The 12,245-nt window shown below is 53.5% G+C and overlaps 1 protein-coding gene across 1 annotated transcript in view; it reads left to right on the top strand.

The window, feature by feature from the left end:
• Positions 1-12,245, top strand: part of focad (focadhesin) — a 366,162-nt gene that overhangs the window by 26,960 nt on the left and 326,957 nt on the right. The window lies entirely within an intron of this gene.

The following is a 12,245-nucleotide window of genomic DNA, read 5'->3' on the forward strand; positions in this document are numbered from 1 at the left end:
GACATATTTTCTCTTCCCCACATCCCTTGCACACTCTCTTTCCTCCACTCATCGCTCACACTCTCCCCTCCCTTGCACATGTTCTCTCTTCCCCCATCCCTCACACACACACTCTCTCTTCCCCCACCTCTCTCACACACACACTCTTCCGCACATCCCGAACACACACTCTCTCTTCCCCCACCCCTCACACATACTCTTCTTTCCCACCCCTCACCTACATTCTCTCTTCCACCATCCCGTGTTCATACTTTCTCTTCCCCCACTCCTCACACAAAAATCTTCTCTTCTTCCTTCCCACGCACACACCCTCTCTCTTTCCCCACCCCTCACACACACCCTCTCTCTCCCCACCCATCTCACACATTCTCACTTCCCCCCAACCCATCGCACACACTCTCTCTTCCCCCCCCACCCCACCATAAACTCCCTCGTTTCCCATACCCTCCCCTTGCACACACCCCCTCTTCCTCTACCCCCTGCGCACACTCTCCCCCCACCTATCACATGCACTCTGTCTTAACCCCTCCCCTCTCCCCTCACACACACACACTCTCTTCCTTCACCTCTCAAACACACTCTCTCTATTCCCCACATCCCTAGCACACACTCTCTCTTCTCCACGCTTGGACATATTTTCTCTTCCCCACATCCCTTGCACACTCTCTTTCCTCCACCCATCGCTCACACTCTCCCCTCCCTTGCACACGTTCACTCTTCCCCCATCCCTCACACACACACTCTCTCTTCCCCCACCTCTCACACATACACACACACACTCTTCCCCACATCCCTCACACACACTCTCTCTTCCCCCACCTCTCACACATACACACACACACACTTCCCCACATCCCGTGCACACACTCTCTCTTCCTCCACCCCTCACACACACTCTTCTCCGCATCCTGTGCACACACACTCTCTCTCTCTCCCTATCCCTCACACACACTCTCTCTTTCCCCACCCCTCGCACACACTCTCTCTTTCCCCACCCCTCGCACACATTCTCTCTTTCCCAACCCCTCGCACACACTCTCTCTTTCCCTATCCCTTACACACACTCTCTCTTTCCCAACCCCTCGCACACATTCTCTCTTTCTCAACCCCTCGCACACACTCTCTCTTTCCCCACCCCTCGCACACATTCTCTCTTTCCCCACCCCTCGCACACACTCTCTCTTTCCCCACCCCTCGCACACACTCTTTCCCAACCCCTCGCACACACTCTCTCTTTCCCCACCCCTCGCACACACTCTCTCTTTCCCCACCCCTCGCACACACTCTTTCCCAACCCCTCGCATACATTCTCTCTTTCCCAACCCCTCGCACACATTTTCTCTTTCCCAACCCCTCGCACACATTCTCTCTTTCCCTATCCCTCACACACACTCTCTCTTTCCCAACCCCTCGCACACACTCTCTCTTTCCCAACCCCTCGCACACACTCTCTCTTTCCCAACCCCTCGCACACATTCTCTCTTTCCCAACCCCTCGCACACACTCTCTCTTTCCCCACCCCTCACACACACTCTCTCTTTCCCCACCCCGCACATACTCTTTCTCTTACCCCACCCCTTGCACCCGCTCTCTCTTCCTCCCATTCCTCTCTCACACTCACTCTCTCCCTGCCACCACCAATGGTGTAGTTGGAAATGTTGAAGTGCAGGAGCTCTAAGAAAATGTGTTGGCCATATAATTTCTCAATCTTATATTAAATTGTTTACCAATGTATTAATTATTTGAGTCCTCAAATATCAGTAAAATGATGCTTTTTACGTGAAAAGTATTAGTGCAGGCTGCATTTCATGCCGCACCATGAATAGACACATTAGTCTTAGTGTTGCTCGGAATTCATTATGCAACAGTTGAATTTGAATTCAAGCCTATTAAAACATGAATTAGAGAGCTCCACTTCCTTCTGGAACAAAACTCGGTTAATAGAGTTACGACAGAACAAGCCCAAGGGGCTGAATGGCCTACTCTTGTTCATATGTTCCTATATTGATATCAATGAATTGGGGATTGGCATCTGTGTGAAAACATTCATGCATCAAGCCCTTTCTCCAGTCAATTCAAATCCAGATTTCCAAGTACTATTAGCCATCTAAATTAAAGGCTAACGTCGTTCCTTTCTGATTGTCTCCAGCATTTGAAGTGAATTGCTATCAGGTTCAGCAACCTGAGAAATCGTTAATGCTTCAAACCAAACTCAGGCCATTTATGGCATTTTCTTTCAGGGAGCCAATATTTAAGGCAATTGTATCTCCCACTCTATCATCTTCATTGGTGAAGATTAATACAAAACATAGAAATTTACATATGCAACTCCTCAATCCTCACCACCATGCTGAATTTTTCAAAGGACCTATGTGTTTTTTCTGGTCACTAACAGAATTCATAATGCTTTACTATGGGAATGCCACCTGATCAATTGTTTTTTTATGATGCATTTTTGGCATTCAAATGTGGCTTCAGATAACTTCAACTGTCTCTCATACCGATAAATGCCATCTTGCCAATGTTTTATACTTTGGTGAAATCTTTATTTCTGAGGCTACTTCCTGACTATTTACAGACATAACTTTATGTTTCTTTTCTATAACTTATTTCCATTAACCAGCGCACCAAAGTCTCCATTGTTGAAACCTTTCTTTTTACCTGAAAATTGAACCCATTCTGACAGCAGGTACCGCAAGTTGTCTGCAGAAATAGTTTTGTCAACCAATGAAATATGGTGATACAATGACTACTGATTTGAATTGAAGGGTTGTTAGGAGATGGAATGTTCCCACAGAAACAGTGGCAGGAATAGAACCCATCAAACGTTTTATATCTGAAATGTAAAAAAATGAGAAGTATGGGAAATCGGGCAGTGTGGTTAGTTCTCTCTAAGGGAGTGAAGTTACAATGATGGCCAAGAAACTTCCTTCTATACTGTGAATTTGTACAGTTTCCACATGGAAATTGGATATAATCTCAGGAGTACTGCTACTGATTTAATTAATTATTTCCTTAACATGTTGAGTAAGGATGAAATTCTTGCCTGCAACCTCAACTATCTTCTCTCTGCCAGACTATCTATTGAATAAGGTTAACACACCTGTGGTAGTCTGGTTAGAGGTATTACGGTACCTAGCAATGCTGGAACACCATTGGTGGATAATGCATGGTGTCTATTGATCGAGACTGTATGGTAGCTCTGCCCTGCAAGGCGGGGTATAAGTGCCTGTGCAGCCCCAGCAGCTTCCTTTCTGTACCTGAGCTGCTGGGGGAAACATCTATCTTATTAAAGCCTTCAGCTGTACTACAACCTCGCTTAGTAGTCATTGATTGCGCATCAATTTAATAAGCTACATTTTAAAGAATGGAGCTCCGAATCATGCCTGAGTGTCTGCAACTCAGCCCCCACGCAGTAAACTCAGCAGCGACTTTCAAGCACTGGCTGGAGTGCTTCAATGGCTACCTCGGAACGGCAGAAAACACACCCACAAGAGAACAGAAACTGCAGATCCTGCACTTGAGGGTGAGCCCAGAAGTCTACACCCTCATCGAGGACGCGGACGACTTCGATGCCGCAATGGAGTTGCTGAAAGGACATTACATTTGCCCTGTGAATCAGGTCTACGCCCAGCATGTACTAGCAACGAGGCAACAAATTCCAGGCGAGTCACTAGAAGAATTCTACCGTGCGCTCCTAGTGTTGGGGAGAAACTGCAGCTGCTCGCAGGTTTCAGCAAACGACCACACTGAACTGTTGATTCGGGACGCTTTCGTTGCGGGTATGCTGTCTTCTCAAATCCGCCAGCGTTTTCTGGAGAAAAAAACGCTAGGCCTCAAGGAGGCTCGGGCCCTTGCCGGCTCCCTGGATGTGGCCTCCCAAAACGCCCGCGCCTACGCCCCCGACCATGCGGCAGCCCTCGGGGCAGCGTGGAACCCCTCTGCAGCTGACTCCGAGGCGATGCCCCACACCCCCCCACAAGCTTGCACTGCATGACGGCCCAGCAACCCTGGGGGGCCCGGCTGCTATTTTTGCGGGCAAGCCAAACACCCCCGACACCGCTGCCCAGCCCATTCGTCCACCTGTAAAGGGTGCGGCAAAAAGGGCCATTTCGTGGCAGTATGCCAGACCCGGGCAATCGCTGCGGTCTCCGGAAGCGAATGCGGACCGCCACTACAACCCTCTCCACGGGCCCCTTGCGGCCAATGTGCGCCGCCATCTTCCTCCTCCAGGGCCACGTGTGGCCTCCGGGCGCTGTCATCTTGTTTCACGGACTCCACGTGCGATGGATGGGCGCCGCCATTTTGTGCACCCGCAGCCACGTGCGACCAGTGGGTGCCGCCATCTTGGATGGACTCCCAGGACCCCAGTGCAGATGACCACACACTGCCCGACGAGAACACCCAGCTGCTGCCACGTTTAGCCTCGGTGACCCTGGACCAGTCTCGGCCTCGACCACTCTCAACTGCTACAACAACGGTGCTAATCAATGGACACGAGACGTCCTGCTTAATCGACTCTGGGAGCACGGAGAGCTTCACACACTCCGACACGATAAGGCGCTGTTCTCTCCCCGTCCACCCTGTTAATCAAAAAATCTCCCTGGCCTCCGGTTCCCACTCAGTAGAGATAAAGGGGTTCTGTGCAGCAAACCTCACGGTCCAGGGAAGGAAGTTCAGAAATTACCGGCTCTACGTCTTTCCCCACCTCTGCGCGGCCACACACCTAGGGTTAGACTTCCAGTGCAACCTCCAAAGTCTAACTTACAAATTCGGCGGCCCTATACCCCCTCTCACTGTCTGCAGCCTCGCGACCCTCGAGGTCGATCCGCCTTCCCTGTTTGCGAACCTCACCCCGGATTGTAAACCCGTCGCCACCAGGAGCAGACGGTACAGTGTCCAGGACCGGATCTTTATTAGGTCGTAGGTCCAACAGCTACTGAGGGAAGGAGTAATTGAAGCTAGCAACTGTGGTGAATGCGATTCACACGGTATTATAATCTGTATATATGTATAAATTTTGTAAGTGCAGTTGCACTACCTGACCACCAGGGGGGGTAGCTCTGGGAGTACTCGAGAGTTTGTACTGGGATCCTCCAATGGCTCCGCCCAGGACTCCTCCCCCTGGAGCTGCTGTATAAAGATCCGTGCCACAGGGTCAGCCGGCCAGTTCACCGAAAGTTCAACGGCTAACAGGCTGGCTCTGCTGTAAGTATATTAAAACCGTTATTCTAATTCTACAAGCACGTGTCCGTAGAATTGTTGGTTCCAACAATTTAATATACTTATGAAACAGTCGAAATAAATCATGGAAGCAGCCCTCAAGCCCGGATGCCTAGAACTCGACCCGCAGGATGCAGAGGCTAAGGAAATATTTTCCTACTGGCTGAGATGTTTTAAGGCCTACCTGGCAGAAGCCAGCACCGCCGGAACAATGGAGGAACAAAAACTCAGCCTACTGCACACGAGGGTAAGCCAGAAAATCTCCACACAGCTAAATCTGGCCGGTTCTTACACCGCAGCGCTGGCGATATTGGACAAAATGTACGTTAGGCCCATTAACGAGGTTTATGCACGCCACGTGTTTACGACCCGCCGTCAGCGGCCTACAGAAACGCTAGCCGAGTTTGTACGAGAACTGAACAATCTTTCCAATGACTGTAATTATCAAGTCGTTACCGCGGCTGAACATAGGGAGCTTGCTGTGCGGGACGTTTTCGTAGCGGGCCTTTGATCGAACTATGTGCGCCAAAGACTGCTAGAAAAGGGGGCCCAGGACTTAGATACTACTGTGGAGGCTGCTACCGCTATGGAAGTCTCCTTCCGCAGCCTCACGTCGTTTCCCGCGGACCCCGCAACCTCATCATGGACCCCCGACCAACAATCCCCCCAGGCCTGTGCTGCACGGCCCCCCAGCTACCGCGCTGCTAAAGCCAGTTACTCTGCTGCCCCAGCCAGCTACTTAGCTGCTCCAGCCAGCTACTCAGCTGCCCCAGCCTGCCATTTCTGTGGCCAAAGCCAGCACCCGCGGCAGCACTGCCCAGCCTGATCCGTGACCTGCAGCAGCTGCGGGGAGAAAGGCCACTATGCCAGAGTGTGCCTCGCGAAAAGGGCCCCAGTTTCTAACTCTCCAGTAGAGAGAACAAATCGCTCCCAACACCAGCGGGCCCACGGGGCCCGAAACACTGCGGCCTACGCCCCGACTCCGCCCCCTCCTGCCACCTGCGATCCATGGGGGCCGCCATCTTGGCAAACCCCCACCATGCGGCCGGCCACGTGCGACTCATGGGGGCCGCCATCTTCCTCGCCGCTCACCACGTGCGATCCACGGGCCCCATCTGCATCAGCATGCTCAGAAAGCTCATCTGAAGACTACGACTTCCCCGGGCACCTATCACGCGGCCCGCAACTCAACGCGGTCACCCTAGCTCAATCCCATCCCAAGCACCTACGAAGTTCGATGGCGGAGGTCCAGATCAACGGGTACAGCACGCCATGCCTCTTTGACTCCGGGAGCACCGAGAGCTTCATATACCCAGAGCTGGTAAGACGCTGTTCGCTTCCTATTTTTCCTGTGAGCCAAACTATCGCCCTCGCTTCGGGCTCCCACTCAGTCCAAATCCAAGGACGCACCGTTGCTACACTCACAATTCGAGGCGCTAGTTATTCGAAATTTAAACTTTATGTCCTGCCCGACCTCTACGCGCCACTCTTATTAGGCCTGGATTTTCAGTGCAACCTCAAGAGCCTCAGCTTCGGCGGGCCCCTGCCCCCACTCACTATCTGCAGCCTAGCCACGCTGTGCATCTCCCCCCCTCCTCTCTTTGCCAATCTCACTCCAGATTGCAAACCAGTAGCTACTCGCAGCAGGTGATACAGCCTACAGGATAGGGTCTTTATTCGATCGGAGGTCCGACGGCTGCTCAGTGAGGGGATCATAGAGACCAGTAATAGTCCCTGGAGAGCTCAGGTGGTGGTCGTCAAGACCGGGGGAAAATTTTGCATGGTCGTCGACTATAGCCAGACCATAAATCGCTTTACGCTCCTAGACGCGTATCCCCTCCCCAGAATTGCAGACATGGTTAATCAGATCGCCCAATATCGGCTATTTTCCACGGTGGATCTGAAGTCTGCATACCACCAGCTCCCAGTCCGCCCGGAGGACCGCCACTACACGGCATTCGAGGCCGATGGCCGCCTCTTCCACTTCCTCCGGGTTCCCTTCGGCGTCACTAACGGGGTTTCGGTGTTCCAACGAGCAATGGACCGAATGGCAGACCAGTATGGGCTGCGGGCCACGTTTCCGTCTCTGGACAATGTTACCATCTGCGGCTATGACCAGCAGGACCACGACGCCAACCTCCACCGTTTTCTCCAAACGGCACAGAAATTAAACCTCACTTATAACAAGGAGAAATGCGTTTTCCGCACAAACAGACTGGCCATCCTCGGCTACGTCGTGGAGAACGGAGTCCTGGGCCCAGACCCGGACCGCATGCTCAACGCGGTCACCCTAGATCAATCCCACCCCAAGCACCTACGAAGTTTGATGGCGGAGGTCCAGATCAACGGGTACAGAACTCCCCCTCCCTCATTTCCCCATGGCCCTCAAACGGTGCTTTAGGTTCTTTTCATACTACGCCCAGTGGGTCCCTCAATATGCGGGCAAAGCCCGCCCACTCTTTAAGGCCACACGATTTCCCCTGTCTGCTGAGGCGCGCCATGCCTTCAGCTGCATCAAGGAGGACATCGCCAAAGCAGCCATGCGGGCGGTGGGTGAATCCACTCCCTTTCAGGTTGAGAACGACGCCTCAGAGGTAGCTCTAGCAGCCACTTTAAATCAGGCAGGGAGGACTGTTCCATTTTTCTCCCGTACCCTATCCGCTTCAGAACTCCGACACTCCTCTGTCGAGAAGGAAGCGCAAGCCATCGTGGAAGCTGTTCGTCACTGGAGGGACTACCTCACAGGTAGGAGGTTCACCCTCATCACCGACCAACGATCGGTTGCCTTTATGTTTGACAACTCGCAAAGGGGCAAAATAAAAAATGATAAAATCCTTCGGTGGAGGATCGAACTCTCCACCTATAGTTATGATATCAAATATCGACCGGGGAAGCTCAACAAGCCCTCGGCTGCCCTATCCCGCGGGACATACGCCAGCGCGCAGATCAGCCGTCTGAAAGCCATCCACATGGACCTCTGCCATCCTGGGGTCACCCGGCTCGCCCACTACATCAGAGCCCGAAACCTGCCTTTCTCCAACGAGGAGGTAAAAGCGGTCACCAGGGACTGCCCGATCTGTGCAGAGTGCAAACCGCACTTCTGTAGACCAGACAGGGCCCACCTGGTCAAGGCTTCTAGGCCCTTTGAACGCCTTGCGATCGATTTCAAAGGGCCACTCCCCTCCACTAACAAGAACATTTATTTCCTCAACATCATCGATGAGTTCTCCCGATTCCCTTTTGCCATTCCATACCCCGATATGACCTCCCACACAGTCATTAGGGCCCTGCATAGTGCCTTCACCCTGTTCGGTTTCCCCAGCTACGTGCACAGCGACCGGGGTTCGTCCTTCATGAGCTACGAGCTGCGTCAGTACCTGCTCGACAAGGGCATCGCCTCGAGCAGGACTACCAGCTACAACCCCAGGGGGAACGGGCAGGTGGAGAGGGAGAACGTGACGGTCTGGAAGACCGTCCTACTGACCCTCCGGTCTAGAAAAGTCCAAGTCTCCCAATGGCAAGAAGCCCTCCCAGTCGCGCTCCACACAATCAGATCCCTCCTCTGTACAGTTACAAATCAAACCCCTCACGAGCGGCTCTTCATTTTTTCTAGGGGCACTACCACGGGGGTCTCACCTCCGGCGTGGCTGAGGACACCAGGCCCCGTCCTCCTGAGGAAGCACGTCAGGGGGCACAAAACTGACCCCCTTGTTGAAAAGGTGCGCCTCCTCCATTCCAACCCCCAGTACGCATTTTTAGAGTTCCCGGACGGTCGCCAGGACACAGTATCCCTTCGGGACCTGGCACCCGCTGGATCCAGCCCCCCCCCACCCCCACTGAGGAACCCCTTACCCCATTCCCTATGCTGCTGCCCCCTCGCGCCCCCGATTCCGCAAGCTCGCCCCACCAGTTCCACACGCCAGCACCAGCCCGCCCCCAGCGCCCCCAGTTTGGACGAGACCCACCCTGCCATCGTACCCCAGCTCTCAACACCCACCCAGCCACCGCAAGAGGCTGCAACCCCGGTGCTCCGCAGATCGAAACAAACAATTCGTCCACCGGACAGACTAACTCTGTGAGCCACCTACCCCGCCGGACTCGATTTTTTCACAGGGGGTGAATGTGGTGAATGCGATTCACACGGTATTATAATCTGTATATATGTATCAATATTGTAAGTGCAGTTGCACTATCTGACCACCAGGGGGAGTAGCTCTGGGAATACTTGAGAGTTTGTACTGCGCTCCTCCCTTGGCTCCGTCCAGGACTCCTCCCCCTGGAGCTGCTGTATAAAGATCTGTGCCACAGGGTCAGCCAGCCAGTTCACCGAACGTTCAACGGCTAACAGGCTGGCTCTGTTGTAAGTATATTAAAACCGCTATTCTAATCCTACAAGCACGTGTCCGTAGAATTGTTGGTTCCAACAGCAACAGTCCCTGGAGAGCTCAAGTAGTGGTGGTAAAGACCGGGGAGAAGAATAGGATGGTCATATACTACAGTCAGACCATCAACCGGTTTACGCAGCTGGACGCGTACCCTCTCCCCCGCATATCCAACCTGGTAAACAGGATCGCGCAATACAAGGTCGTCTCCACGGTGGACCTTAGGTCCGCCTACTACCAGCTCCCCATCCGCACGATGACCGCAAGTACACTGCCTTCGAGGCAGATGGGCGGCTCTACCACTTTTTAAGGGTTCCTTTCGGTGTCACTAATGGGGTCTCGGTCTTCCAGTGAGAGATGGACTGAATGGTTGACCGATACGGCTTATGGGCAACATTCCCGTATCTCGATAATGTCACCATCTGCAGCCATGACCAGCAGGACCACGACACCAACCTCCGAAAATTCCTCCAGACCGCGAAAATCCTTGACCTTACGTATAACAAGGATAAATGCGTGTTTAGCACCGACCGCCTAGCCATCCTCGGCTACGTAGTGCGAAATGGAATTATAGGCCCAGACCCTGAACGCATGCGCCCCCTTATGGAGCTCCCCCTCCCTCACTGCTCCAAGGCCCTGAAGCGCTGCCTAGGTTTTTTTTCTTACTACGCCCAGTGGGTCCCCAACTATGCAGACAAGGCCCGTCCTCGGATCCAATCCACAGTTTTTCCCCTGTCGATAGAGGCCCGCCAGGCCTTCAGCCACATCAAAGCAGATATTGCAAAGGCCACGATGCACGCCATCGGCAAGTCCCTCCCCTTCCAGGTCGAGAGCGACGCGTCTGACGTAGCTCTGGCGGCCACCCTCAACCAAGCGGGCAGACCCATGGCCTTCTTCTCACGTACCCTTCATGCTTCCGAAATCCGCCACTTCTCAGTCGAAAAGGAGGCCCAGGCATTAGTAGAAGCTGTGCGACATTGGAGGCATTACCTGGCCGGAAGGAGATTCACTTTCCTCACTGACCAACGGTTGGTCGCCTTTATGTTCGATAATGCACAGCGGGGCAAGATAAAGAATGATAAGATCTTGGGGTGGAGGATCGAACTCTCCACCTATAACTACGAGATCTTGTATCGTCCCGGGAAGCTAAACGAGCCTCCTGATGCCCTGTCCCGCGGCACATGTGACAACGCACAAGTGGACCGCCTCCGAGCCCCCCACGAGGACCTCTGCCACCCGGGGGTCACTCGCTTCTTCCATTTTATCAAGACCCGCAACCTGCCCTACTCCATCGAGGAGGTCAGGACAGCCACCAGGAATTGCCAAATTGCCAAGCCACACTTCTACCGGCCAGAGAAAGCGCACCTGATAAAGGCTTCCTGTCCCTTTGAACGCCTCAGCATGGACTTCAAAGGTCCGCTCCCCTCCACCGACCGCAACACGTACTTCCTGAACGTGATTGACGAGTACTCCCGATTCCCATTCGCCATGCCCTGCCCCGACATGACCGCAGCCACTGCCATAAAAGCCCTCCACAGTATCTTTACACTGTTCGGGTTCCCCGCTTACATACACAGCGATGGGGGTTCTCCTTTTTGAGCGACGAACTGTGTCAATTCCTGCTCAGCAAGGGCATTGCCTCGAGCAGGACGACCAATTACAACCCCTGGGGAATCGGACAGGTAGAGAGGGAGAACGGAACGGTCTGGGAGACCGTCCTACTGGCCCTACGGTCTAGAAATCTCCCAGTCTCCCGCTGGCAGGAAGTCCTCCCGGATGCCCTCCACTCCATCCGGTCACTGCTCTGTACCATGACCAACCAAACATCTCACGAACGTTTCCTTGTTTTCCCCAGGAAGTCCTCCTCCGGGACCTCGCTCCCGACCCGGCTGGCAGCCCCCGGACCCATCCTGCTCTGAAAACACGTGCGGGCGCACAAGTCAGACCCGTTGGTCGAGAGTGTCCATCTTCTCCACATTAACCCCCAGTACGCCTACGTGGCGTACCCCAATGGCCGACAAGACACGGTCTCCCTACGAGACCTGCCGCCCGCCGGATCCCTGCGCGCACCTCCGCCACCAGTCCCACCCCCATCCCACCATTGCACCTTACAGCTGCCCCCTTCCCATGAGGATCGGTTCTTCCGCCGGCCCCGTCTAGGCCCCCCCGCCCACCGACGCTCCCCGCAGACGCTCCCTTCCCAGGTCAATCAGCTTCCCCACCAGCGCCGTCTAGGGGTGTTGAAGCTGCCACAGAGATCGAAACCGCACTCCCGGAGTCACAGACGCCCGAACCTCCACCGGTGTCACCACCGAAGCTTCGACTATCACAGAGGACGGCTAGGGCCCCCGATCGACTGATTGCTTCACTGTAACATGTATATAGTTAATTGTGAAATTGTAAAATTGTAAAATATTGTGTAAATAGTTATGATTATAAGTCAAAACGCTGTACGGAGGTATTACGGTACCTCCATAACCATAAATCCTACCATGTTGCAAAGTTATAATACCAAGCCACCACCCCCGCCGGACTCTTTTTTAACAGGGGGTGAACGTGGTAGTCTGGTTAGAGGTATTACGGTACCTAGCAATGCTGGAACACCATTGGTGGATAATGCATGTTGTCTATTGGTCGTGA

Source organism: Scyliorhinus canicula, chromosome 8 (assembly GCF_902713615.1).
Source record: "Scyliorhinus canicula chromosome 8, sScyCan1.1, whole genome shotgun sequence".
NCBI classification, from domain to species: domain Eukaryota; kingdom Metazoa; phylum Chordata; class Chondrichthyes; order Carcharhiniformes; family Scyliorhinidae; genus Scyliorhinus; species Scyliorhinus canicula.